Genomic DNA, 14,066 nt, shown 5'->3' with positions numbered 1-14,066 from the left:
TGTGTACCTTTTATTACACGGTGTCGCCACTAATTAACTCCTATTTCTCATTAATTTACACGATGCAAATGTTAGTTTATTCCCACCGTTATTATTTGTGGCAGTGGTTGAATGAGCTGCAGTGGTCTCGTGGCGTCCGTCATTGTAGCTGATCAATATTAACTCTACATCTGATTCCGGTTGTTAGAAGAGAATAATAATATTGTTTGTGTGCTGTGCAGAGTCTCACATATCCCTCTGGGAGTGAAATCACAGAATCCTATTTACATTTTCTCCTATTTTAAAAAACAATCATGTATTGTGATCTCTCTGCGTGTAACACACCCAATATACTGCACAGTGCAGTATGCATGTGCGTTAAATGTCTGTAATTCAGTAATGCATGGCTGGATTAACCTGTTTATGTACCCTGTGCACCATCAAGTCGTAACAGAACGTGCAATGATTCACATTTAGATTTCGACACTGGATTCCTACAGCACCCACCTGATTTATATTCTTTATTTATATACATTTCTAAGTAATCAAACCACTGAACTAGACCGAACACTGGGCATGCCTTACATTTGCAATAATGAGCAGGGCAGCAGCTAACGATTAATCTATTGATTTGTTTGTTTTTGATCAATTGTTTAGTAAATAATGACAAAGTGTCCGTCACAGCATCGCAAAACCCCACATGACATCTGCAGACTGCTTGTTTTGTCGAATCAACGTTACAAAATGTGAATATATTTAATTCAGCAGCAGCAAATAGAAGCTGGAAGCAAGAATAAACAAAGAATAATGGCATTTGGGTTTTAAAAGATAGTTTCAGATTAATTATCTGTCGATTGACTAATCAATTAATATTTGTTTCAGCTCTAAAAGTGAGATAAAACTATAAAAAGTATAAAACTAAAGTAATTCCCATCAGACTCAGCCATACTTACATACTCAAGTTAGCATGCTAACGTTAGCTTTAAGCTGTAGTCTTGTTTTATACATGCGGCGTTAAAAAGCAGTGTTTAATGTTGAAAGAAATCACCGGATAAAATGAATTAAAGCCTTTTTAATATTATAATTTCCTGAAGTAATATTTGTTTCTGGTCCTCTTCTTTTAGATCACAACCTTTACACGGTTCATTTATTTCCGTTTTGCTCTCTGTGTGTAAACGTTGACCTGTCCTTGCTACACATGTGCGTACCGCTAACATGCAGCCGTCCACAGAGCTATTCTTAGACGCTGAAGGTGAAAACACTGAAGAGCTGAAGCTGCTGCACGTGGGATTCACACCGAGCCTGTAACTCAGACTCAGACGGATGCTGCAGTGGAGCCAAAACTTTTTAGAAAGAACACTTTAAAGCTTGAAAGTGTTTCTCGGCCTCAAAGATAATCGGTGTCAGCACCTGGACGTGCTAACGTAAAGTAAAACACGTCTATTAATCTAAACTGTAGACAAATCAAATGCTGTTTTTTAACGCTGCATGTATAAAACAAGACTACATTTAAGATAAAAGCCGACATTAGCATGCTAACTTTTGTATAACGTTTGTTTTTGGGGATAAACAAAGTCGTGAGGGTTCAGCATCTGGGGATTATGAATGTCTGCACCGAATTCCATGACAGCCCATTGAATATGTGGATCATGGTGCCTCAAGCTTTTGTCTTGGTTGCATATCTTTGCATGATCAATATCTTTGGTATTTTAAGGTGCGATAAGTAGTCATAAAGAATCACCGTGAGTTTTGGGACGTGATGGACATTCGTAGCCAACGTGTTCTCATACCTAAACGACAGACGGCCATCTTGGCTTTTTTGCAACCAGTGAACAGGAAGTGACCATATCTGGACTGAGGAGAAGTGACAGAGAGACGCCGTCTCTGGTAGAGACCTGTCAATCACCGTGTAGCCCCGCCCCTAAATCATCCCCTGCTTTATGGTCTGTTTGACTCTAAATGGACCATCATCTACTAAATGAACATCATGCTGTATTGAAGAAGACTTGAAACTAGAGATTGAGACCATAAACTCATGTTTACAATGTTTACTGAGGTAATAAATCAAGAGAGAAGTAGAGTCATTTTCTCATAGACTTCTATACAACCATACAGCCTCCTGTCAGAATCATTAGGGTTCTACCTTTGGGCACCATGAATGTCTGTACAACATTTCATGATAATCCAACCAGCAGTTGTTGAGATATTTCAGTCTGGACCAAAGCGGTGGACGACCAGCAGAGCCGAGCGGCTATCGTGGCTAAAAATCTGCAGGTTATCCGAAGACTCCACCTGCTGTTTGAAGTTAAGTGTCTCATATCAGCAGCTCCGCTATCACCACAGCCATCAGGTCCAGTGCGTAATGTACTGGTCCTGTTTCAGGCTCGGTGTGCATGATTTTAATGTGCGTGTGCGGTTTGGAGTGAAGGAAGATGGAGCCTCGCAGAATCTGATTATCGGGCCAAAATGATTAGGTTTGCTTTAATGAATGCTGTTAGGAAGTGGCCACCGCAGAAAGAATGAGTCATGGTATTGATTGCCGCCCCCTCCTTCAGTTGCTCCTTCTTCCTTACCCTCCTCCCTTGCTCCCTTTTTACCCATCCACCCTTCCTTCTCTTTTCTTTCACCTCACCCTTTTACAATTCGTCTTCTCCCGGCTCATGAGACATGTCAGGATTCTTTCTGCAAAGATACGTCAGAAAGGATTTTGTTGCATGCAGCCGGGGTGAGCGTTGAATACCAATAACGGCATGACTCGCTCGGCGGTACAGTCTGGATATAAGAGGGAGGAGGGGGGGGAGAGGGAGGGGGAGGGTGGTGGTGGTGGTGGGTAGCTGTAGAGGAGAGGAGGGGGTCTTGTCACGAGATGCCACGTCATCGCAGTGTGTGTGGAATCTATTTTTAGCAGCGTAAACAGAGGGATTCCAGCCCACTGATCATGGCTTCACAGCCAGGCCCGTGTGGTGGGAGGCTGGAGAAGACGCTCCGTGGTGTCGCGCTGGGATGTGAATGAACCGCGGCTCGTATTTAGTCCCGACTGTCTGCCTGTCGGGGAGAAACACTGCGCCACAAATAGACCGTCTGTCGCTTTCTCCTCCTCACTCTGCTTCACACGCGGGCACATATGCACCGCGTCTCTCGTTGAAGCACCAGTGGAGGAACCGTGACCCATGGTGGGAATGGTGACTTTAGATAAATGATCAAATAATAATACACACTACATGTTCAGTCTTGATGCGTTACATGAATGCAAATCTTTGTGCACATATTCCAAATACTGTGAACCTTTGCACACTCCTGAGTCCATATTTTGCACATTTGATCCTCGTCAGTTTCAACACTGTACAGCTCTTTTCATTCTTTTAAACATGTATTTTACACATGTTTTATTGTAAATAGTCTGGGCGATGATTACATATGATGATTTATCATCTTTTCAATGAAATCAGATCTGGTGATACACATTTATGTCGTCTAAATGGATAATAACAAGCACAAACTCACTCAGATTAATCACAAAATCTCATTATTTTGCACTAAAGCTTTTAATTAAATGAGAAATGAATCTGTTTTTTGACAATTTGCCAATTCCTCAAATTTGCAAATTTGTTTCATTTTTCATAATTCTCGTGCAGCAATTTATTTTGTATTGTTTTAAGCTTCAGGCACTAATTTATGTAATTAAAACACCGTCAAAGAGGTTAGAAATACTTCTACTTACTTCCACTTGTATTTTTATATTTCTTGCGTACAGAACAAGCTGTATACAGACTCACTTTGTCAGCGTCTGTCACGGTGCCCATGCTAGAACATTTACATGTGGATCCATACCGACACGATGTCCCCGGTTGCTCCGGCGTGGATTGTTCTGAGAACCTAAAGCCTTCACGTTTTGGCCACGTTGGCGGCGCTCCAGCACTCACTCTAATTAACAATCCGTGGGCTTTGTTCAGGTCCAGCGAGGCGTTGTGTCCTCATCAAATATTCAGACGCACACACGTGTTGAGTGGTGTGGATGAGGAGGAGCAGCCCGCTTACCTCAGACTCAGAGCGTCACTCCGGTAGTTAAAAGTTATCTCTGAGCGTCTGTTTCCCTCAGAGATCCTTCGGCTGCAGCTGATGATTATTTTCCTTATTGTGAAAAACGGCCATCATAGTCCCTCAAAGTCCAAGGTGAAGCCTTGAAATGTCTTTATTTTTCAGTCCAAAACCCAAATATTCACCTTAATATGATATAAAACAGAGAGAAGCAGGACATCTCTGTATTTGAGAGGCTGAAGGATTGCATGAAGAATTACTTTAACAATTATTCAATTATCAATAAATAAAGTCAGTAGGATTCATCCTCTACAATGAATGTCACGTATTTCAGGCTGGACCAAAGAGGAGGACTGAGGCACCGGCATGTTCTTAAAGCTGTAACATCGCTGTAGTGATTGTGTGAGCGAGCGGTTCATCTCCCCTCAACAGAGACTCTGCTATATATGACGTCATGAACGGGAGTAATCCAGCGATGCGTCCGTCGTCTCAACAGATGCTTAATCTCTGGGACAAATGAAAGTGGACCGGGTGTCACTGCAGCCTGAGAGTGTGTCCCGAGTCTCCAGAGCCACACCGGCTGCATGTTAGCCGGCCTCGGAGGCCTGGAGCCGGGCCAAGCAGTAATGGAATTGCCCCTTCCTTTTATTAATATTGGGCCTTCAATCTTCCCAGCTGTCTTCCTCTGCAGTCCTACTGTTTCCTAGTCTGTATCTCATTAACAGCAGCCCCCCCCCCCCCCCCCCCCCACCTCGCTTCTGTCTACCAACACCTGCTGACCCTCTGGTGGAGGAAACGACATGTTGGTAAAAGTTAATTGGGAGTTGTTGAAAGAGGCGTCAGTCAGGAGATGCCGAGGCTGCTTCTCTGATCTCCACGTTCTGCTGCTTTCCTCTCATTTGAAGGAACAGTTTTGGTATTTTGGGAAATGCTCTTTAATTAGTTTATCCTGCAGAGAGTCAGACGAGGCGATCGAGTGTCTGTTAAATGTGTTAAACGCTGCAGACAGTCGGCCTGTTACTGGCCAGCTCCTCAGGAAGCTGCTTCATCTTTCGGGGCGTGACTTTGTGTTTCGTACAACAGTGAAGTGAACACACACAGGTGCTTTACCTGCTGATTCGTTGTCGTTTAACAGTCGTTAAACATCGTGACATGTAGTTGATTCATTGCTCATTCATTTGGGAATACAAACCACTATTGCTTGTCAAAATGCACAGATGACACAATCTTCATTTTATTCTTTTTCAAGATTACAATCTGTCAAGACTAAAATAAAAGCATTTATCTACTTATCAAGGATCCATAATTCCAGCTGTACGTCTCCCTGCCGTCCATACGCTTAATAATAGTACTTCATTTGTGAAATCTTGTTAAATAACTGGGGACGGTCTCATAAACTAAAGATAATATCTGAATAAAGCACGTTTGTGTGTTGAAGACAGGAAAACGATCGTAGAGTCGACCGTCAGGTCTGTAGACGACGCGACGCAACGCATGGTTGTTTCACTGCAGGAGGTAAACGCCGTCCTCGTCTCTGTGTACTAAAGGAAAGAACAGCAACAAGAAGAGAACGATGTTCTTATTTATCTTCAGCGCATCACTTCTCACATTCAAACCCACTGTTCAGCAGATCATGACTGCTGTGAATGCTTCATCTCATTGGTCGATTTTAAACTTTTAACTTCAGATCTATTCATTAACGTCTGCCTGTGTTCTTTGTATGTTATATATATATATATATATATATATGTCTGTGTGATGTTGTGTTTACAGTGTGTTCTGCTACCTTCGAGTGAGCAAACGTATAAATCATAGATTGAAATGTGGAATTATTTAAACAGCTGCTGGTGACTTTAAACCTTCCACTGAAAAAGAAAAGTTCGGTCTTTTTTAAAAAAATAAAATAAAAACAAGAAGCAGGAAACTGTCGAAATAAATCAGTTTCTTCATTCCTCAAATGTTAGTTTGTAAGTGCAGTGAGCTCCATAATAGATGCAGAGTAACCAGAGTAACCAGAGGCCCAGATGAACGGTGTGAGAGGCGATTAGCCGAGCCCCCCCCCCCCCCCCCCCCCCCCCTCAGACAGTGATGCATGGCCGCCATTTACCCGAACGCAGGAAAGCAGAGCAATTTGAGAAGCATCATAACTAACCCCTGCTAGCAGCCCCACCACCACATCACGCTGCTCTCTGCCCCCCCGCCCTCCACCTCCACCGCCGCCCTGAGCTAAAAATAGCTCGTCCTCTCTCGTCACGTCACGGCCGCCTTCACTCTCATTTGCTGCCTCTTTTTCTGTTGTGATGTTTCTGACATCAGCTGTGGGTTGAACATGTTTTAGCGTCCATTAGGGAAAAGAGGTTTCTGAGCAAGGTGTAGTTCCTTCCCAATGTCTTTTATTCCGGTCCGTCTCAAACTGGACGGAGGAAGGAAACTTTCTGCTTTTTATGGAACATGAGTGAGAGATTTTTTTTTGGCAACACTCTGTTTTCATAGAGCCGAGCGTTCGCCGTTAAGCTCTGAACTCGTGTTACTGCGCGCGCCTCGTTAATTTGACATTAGCAGGATATCACTGAGTCTCATCTCGGCTGTTTCTCATTCACAGGAAGGAGGAGTGGAAGGAAACTGTCGCTGGAGATGGACTGCAGGTCAGTGACAACATCTCGTGTTTTCAGAAACAGTCAGTGGTGCCAGAGGTTCTAGACCCGGGAGTCAGGCCCCTCTAGAGGGTCACAAGGCACCCAAATGATTCCAGGCTGGTGCCTTTTTAAATTTAAAGATTTAATGACGTAGGAAAGACAAATCTGTACAAATGTTATGTTGTAATATATGTTGTATTGTATAAACTTACCGGTAGATTTTTTAAATGTAAAATCTTAAACTGAAAGGTAACGAGTAGCTACAGCTGTCAGATAAATGTAGTAAAAAGTACAATATTTCCCACTAAAATAGCATAAGATGGACACACTCAACCTCGATGCAAGTACCTCAATACAAGTACCTCAACATTGTATTTAAGTACATAAATGCACTTAAACTTCCCACCACTGCAGCTGAGATTATTTTTGAACTATTGAAATCTCACCACGTTGAAATTAAATCTGTAGAAATCCTCTGAGAATACAAACAAAAACACACGCTGACATCCCATCATTAACATCACAGGAGTCGACGCACGGTAACCTGTAACCAGTAGCCTCTGTTTAATACCAACAGGATGAGTAACAGGAGGCTCTGGTGTGGAAAGATGCGCTCGACAAGATCACAAATCAACAGCTGTAATAGTAGCAGATGTTCACGTTGTGCAGAGGTTGATTCTGTTAAGGTGTGTTCTGCTGATGCTCAGATAAAGTGTGTGTGTGTGTGTGTGTGTGTGTGTGTGTGTGTGTGTGTGTGTGTGTGTGTGTGTGTGTTGGGCGGAGTACCAATCAGCGAGTCATTTCATTCTGAGGATGAACGTCCCTGCAGCTCGCAGATAAAAACCAGAGAAACTGAGGATGCTGCTGCACAGAGCTCATTCTGCTGCTCGGCCTCACTTCCCCGTCTGTCGGTGTGTCGGTGCGTTTAATCTCGGTGCAGGTTCACCTTTTGTGATCCGTCGTAGTAAAACTATCTTTCGGGGTTTCATCCTCTGAGCCTCACACGGACGCTCAGTTCTCCCGCTGGAGAATGTGTTTGAAATGTCCCGAAGAAGACGAAGCGGCGGCGACTCGATCCCCCGGAGAACCCGCCTGGCTGCAGGTGGGATATATTTATAACCTCAAACCCGCTGAGACGCGTCGGCTGGTTGTAATTAAAGAGACGTTTATAAAGCAGACGTGTGAGTCACAGAGTTCACCCGACGCTCGCAGGGCTCACTCGCTCCACATCAGGTCTCATTCAAAAGAAACGGCTCCAGATTCACAGCTCCAGAGCTAAGAATCCGGTTCTTCACTCATGGTCGTCCTGAAGGTTTCTCCGTACTGTTTTGACATGTTGAGGAATGCACTTGGAGTCAGACGAGATGAATAGCACTCTCATATCTGTCTGCTAAAGGGACCGACAGAACGTATATATCACATGCCAAGACAGCGAGGAACGAGGTGGATGTTTCTGAGCTTTCGCACCACGAATAAAGGCTCGAGTTGAGACAGCAACATGGAGTAAAGTACAAGAGTTGTTGTCTTGATGCAAAAATCTTAAGCATTACATTTAAGTCGTTTAAGTGAAGAACAGCTGCTGCGGTGTCCACATGTGGACTCATTTATATTCCACGAGCGACGCAGGTGAGCCGAATACACAGCAGGAAAGGTGGGAATGATCACGACGCCATGCAGACAGATGCATAACCAATCAGAGCGGGGGATCCGTCTCTGGGGACACCAACGGGATTCATGTTCGTTCCTTCACCTTCAAACTCATTTTTTATTGCAAAAAAGCCACATTTACTCTGGTTCCAGTGTGAAGATTTGCTGTTTATGTTTTATTTAACTGTCGTACGAAACAATTTGAAAACGTCCCTTTGAAGACATTTAATAAACCGTTATGCCCACTAGTAGCAGACTTTAACTGTTTATAAAAGGTTTGTGCAAACAGCAAGAAAGAAATTGTGATAAATCTTTATTTTTGCTTTTTATTGAATATAGGCTAAATAAACTAATAAATGAAGATCGTATCAATCAAAGTAAAATCATTAAGTAAAAGGAAAACCAAACAATTCTTCATATAATGTACACTATTTAGGTTTGATGTTCTTAAGGAGTTAAATTCTATTAAAAACAGATTTATATTAATGGTGAACGTCGCTCTGCCCATCAAGAGAATGACATTTACAGCAGCACACGAGGATGTGACGGCGCTCTCCTCCTCCTCATTGGAAACTGATCTCTGTATATTTGTCCAAAACTAACTTGATTGAGGAGAAAATCATCGGCGGAGAAGCCGACTCAGAGTGATGTGCACCGAGGAGGCGATCAATCCGACTCGCTGCGTCACAAACAACCTCCACCAATCGGGCTTCAGCCTCATGCGTCTCCATGGTAACAGAGCTTCCTCAGTGCTGAGGAGGTGCAGACAGCGAGAGAGGGGGGGGGGGGGTAAACAGTGCAGAGGTGGACGGGGGAAGAAGAAGAAGAGAAGAAGAGGAGGAAGAGAGAGAATCGATACGTTCTCTTATTTCACAGTGAGGGTTTAAAAAAGCTCCTTCCCGATCAGAAGGAGGTGTTGGGGGGGGGCGGGGGGGGAGCCGGCGGTGGATTGGCTGACAGCAGACGGCAGAGCAAGGAGCGGCGTGCAGAGGAGGGATGGGGTGGAAGGATGTCTGGGCTGCTGGTCTCTGTGGGACCAGGATCTGCGATGGCCCCTGAAACCTGCGCTCGGCGGACGGTCCGACTGGCTGCGCTTCGCTGTTTGCTGCTGCGAGGTAAACCGCTCTCTGTCACCGGCACACCGAACACACCGCAGCGGCTCTGCTGTCGCGGAAACACGGGTACGTTAGAGAGGACGGCAACATGGACGCCTGCCTGTTGGATTGTGGATCGCTCGGGTCCAGACTAGATGGTGGAGGAGAGGAGGTTGAGGATCTGCAGGTGGCTGCAGAGTGAGGTGGGAAAACTATACGTGAATGAGACAAGCGGTGGATTTAATGTGTGGGATCAGTGAGGATCAGAGCGATGAAAGGTGTTGTTGCAGTGAAGGAACACATGTTTAATGCTCATGTTGGCTGGTTGTGATGGGCTGCACGTTCTCTGGGTAGTGGAGGCTGATGGCAGGAAGCTAAATCAATCAGAGGAGACGATGATAACGTCTGAATCTCAGGATCCTTTGCAGGTTTCTGCCTGTAGATATGTTTTAGGGTGATAAGTGCAGTTTAACCACAGCTGCTGCTGATCAGAGTATCTCGTTATTATTATTATTATAAAGAACCAGAACGTTCAGGACAGTACTCGACTCGTGGGAATTCACCAAACCTGGAGGAATGTACTCGGGTGTGTTTGTCATTCTGGGCTCGCCCGAGTGTGTGCAACACGTCACTTAGTTCATTCAGCAAGCCGGCGTGTTTCATCCCGTGTGTGGTGTGTTTTAGATCTATATGTGTGTGTGTGTGTGTGTGTGTTAGTATTAAGAGCAGAGATGAATCCTGTCGGGGGACCTTGTCAGCGTCGGATCAGATGCGTCGGCTTCTCTCTCTTTAGATCTGCTCAGTTACATGTTTCTCATACTGTATATATTCACATTCTCCGCTGGGTCCTCTGGATATTGATCACTCATTGGATCTGCATTCTGACAATATGTCCTGAGGAATTGATAGCTTCTCATAAATGAAACATGACCAACACACATTGAACAAGAAGTTTCAAAACCTCACGTCGGGGTTTCCACGTAACGCGATCGCTCGATGCTTGCGCGTGTTTTCATGCTCACGTCTCACGCTGCTTTTTCATGCGTAGGCTGCTTCTTATCATAGTAGCATCGCTGTTCTTCATGCTAACTTTCTAGCGTTACAGCTGCTAGCTGCCATCCGTCGTGCTCACTAGCTCGAGTCAAACCGATGTTTCTGTGTGAAGTAAAGACGTTTCTGAAATGCAACGATACAAAATGTCCTCTAAGAAGTCATTTGACTGTTTCCCAGTAAGTTCCTTAATAATCTGCTTTTCCCCTCAACCCTGCGTCTACATTGTTGCTTCTTTTGGCTTGTTGTTGTTGTTGTTGTTGTTGTTTACGGCCCATAACTTCATGCTGTGGTTCCCTCTCACTGCTCTCTGTATAGCTTCTGGGAGCAGCGATAAAAACAAATCTCTGATGAATCTACTTTCTGCACACGATCCATCAGCAGACAGGTAGAGACTAAAAGAGAGAGAACATCGGCGTTAAATTCATCTAGTAGACACAAACACGACCCCGTATGAATGCTCATGCTCCGTATCTGCTGAATGTGGCCGTATTCATTTATAAAGTGACAATAAGTCAGTGTTGAGCTTGTTTCCACTGCCCTCATGTGGAAAAGAAATCTGCCATCGCAGGTTTAAGAGGGCACCTAAACCACTGCTGTAAAATGAGTATTAACAACGTTTGCGTCTCTGCCGAGTATGATCTCTTTAGAGCAGTGGTAGCTGCAGAACAAGCTGGCAAAGAACACAGATGTGCGTAAATATCGAAGCTCCAGAGAGACGAGACATTCAGTCGGAGACATCCTCAGTCTGTGTCTCCGGTAAGACACGAGGGGTTGAGTTCAGTCTGAAAGGCTGGACGGCAGGCTGGGGTTTTTTTTTTAGTTTAAGGGGATCGGTTGAGCAGCAAGTCGCCCTCCGGGAACAAGCTGCTGGCAGGCGGTGCCGTGGTTAACGGAGCGGAGCTGTTGTCATCCGAGTTGAATGCTTCGATGTCAAATTCGGTGCAATTTAGCAGAGGGCTTTCTCAGTCCTGCCATCGCGAAGCTGGCAGCCAGTCTCCCTCTGAGTGGGGCGGATGAGACGCTCACTTTCTCTGACTGTGATTTTCCACTGTGAGCTCAATTAGGAGGGCCTTTTAAATTTAACCAGCGGACTACGGGGCTGTTTGAAATGTCCCAGCGGCAGCATGAAGACAATCTCCCGTTTGGGTTTCAACGAAAAATGTTTTCACAGCGTCGCGGCAATTTGAGCCGCCCGTCTCCTATAGAGGCCAATCTTCCCGCATGATTGGCTGCGTGTGTTCTTGCTAATGCCGTAGTGTGAGGTGCAAACTTCATCAGTTAAATGGATTAGAGTGGAGAGAGGTGCACGGGGGAAGGCAGGAAGCCAATTTCCCACATGCTGTGGTTTGCTTGCTTTGTGGGAAATTGGCCATAAGCCCAAGAGAGCTTTGTTTAGGTTTGAAGCATCGCTGGTCATTCCCAAAGTAACCAGAGGGAACGGAGCCATGTTCAAAGTTATTAGAGGAGATGGAAAGCATTACATCACGTGTTGATAAAGGTGCTATTGTTGTTCTGAAACACATAATTGAAGAATGTGGTTGTCTGCCAGTATTTTAATGTTCTTCTTCCAGAGCTAAGTGCTCAGTTTATTAGAGTGAGAACTGAAGGAAAGCTGATTGTGGCTCATGTTGTTACCGGGTATCTAATATCAATATGTACTGGAACACACACACACACACACACTCATGTTACACTGGAGAACATTAAAAGCTTGTTTTGAAGTCTTTGACCAAGTGGAAAAGTTGTGCTGTTCTATAATCAAGGTTCTGTATTTTAAAATATTGAATAGGATGAATGTGGCCACGCCCACACGACGCTACAGTAAATGTGATGTTGGTTTAACAAAACAAGGAATTCGGGACTTTCTTTAGTATTTTGTATATATATATATATAGCTACATACGTCAAACTAAAACTAAATAAATATATAAACACTTAAACTAAACCTTTCTGAAAAAGTGAAACTAAACTAAAACTAGCAAACACTCTGAAAACGAACGAAAATGAAAAGTCAAAATAAAACCATATAACTTTTATTTGGAGTGTTTGTCCAATATTCTCTCTTTTAGCTCCGTGTTTGGTCTCCACCTCCTCCTGAGGGAGATATCTACAGGAGATATCTACAGTAGATATCTGTCTCTTTAGCTGCTAAAAGCTGGTCTCTGGATGTCTCTGTCTGCTGTTTGCTGCTGAGCAGGTAGAGAACAGTGGATTTTTTTACAGCTTCTTCTCTGTAAACGTGAGAGTTGAGCCAAAGCAGTAATGTCGAGGGCCGTAAAACCCAAAACAGTGAGCCGTAAAGCGGCTAAAGTCGCCTCTTTGGCCGGACCTCTCCCCGCTATGTGGTATCTAGTGCCTGCAACTAACAATTGTTGTCACTATTGATTAATTTGCCAATTATTCCTCCACTCACAACAGTCCAAGATGTTTTCAGATGTCTTGTTTTGTCCCACCAGCAGAACCCAAACAATGATCTTAAACAGAGTCGGCCGTACGTGCTCAGAACCTCCTCCTCGTTATTCTGCAGCTTTGTTTAGAGAACGCCGGCTGCCGTATCTGATGTGCTGACTCACGGCTCAACCCGGCTGACGGAGACGAAGCGGGCCGGGTCTTCACGCGTGGCTCCGTCTATCTGTTTGTGTGTCAGTTCTCATCGGTCTCCGTCTCACATTCTGCTTCGTGGGGATTACTGTGTGTCTATAAATAGCAGCTCTTCTGTCGGTCAAGGACTCGTTCTTCACGGGGTTCAGAGAGAAACGCCGCTCCGTTTCCTCGCTGTAATTATATCAGAGCACAGCTCAGTAAATAAGGTCGCACGCTGCAGCCTCTGGATCTGAATCTTAATTCGTGGGTGAGACAAAGCGCTGCAGTTCCACTAGCTGTAGCTGTTGTTTATGAACTGCATCATGAATTAAAGAGACTGATGAGGAGGTCTAGAGGATGATTCTGGATGTTAGATTCTATCTTCAACCTAAAGCCTTTTACGTTATAACATTTTTAACGATGCTATTGAGACATTTTACATTTAGAAACTCTACTATTCTAAGTGTGACTTAATTTACATATTTATATCAGCATCTTCAACATCCTCCTTCTTTCTAGTTCAGTTTTTAAGCTTTTTATATATATTCAGGAAAACTGGCCCGGTGGTGTTTTTCTTCACAATTTGTAATTTTATGAACAGTTTCAGCCGGAGACAGACTCCTAAACGCCATCTTAACAAACAACAAGCGGTGGTCAATTTTAAATTCATAAGAATTATAATTCTGTGTTTTTTACTGTGTTTTAAACCGGACTAATAAAGAAATAGACGTATTTTAATCAAATAATGCATCACTCTGATATTCTGAATATTGTTCAATATTATTACGATAATGAATAAACCCTCTTGACTTATTTTTGCAGGTGTTTGGTTGGAACATATCTGACCTGAAGGTGCCAGATAAAACGTAAAAGCTCTTACAGTTCATCCTCAGGGGAACATGAATGTGTGAACCAAATGTTCTTATCAATCTAAACGCTCATGAAGCACGTTGTCGGCTACTTTCACCCTCACACTGTACCTCCTGACCTCTACGGCTCGTCTGCTGCAGCAGCTTGACCAAACATGCATAACCTA

This window comes from Pholis gunnellus (genome assembly GCF_910591455.1).
Source record: "Pholis gunnellus genome assembly, chromosome: 18".
Lineage (NCBI taxonomy): Eukaryota > Metazoa > Chordata > Actinopteri > Perciformes > Pholidae > Pholis > Pholis gunnellus.
Note: the sequence above shows the minus strand (reverse complement) of the source record.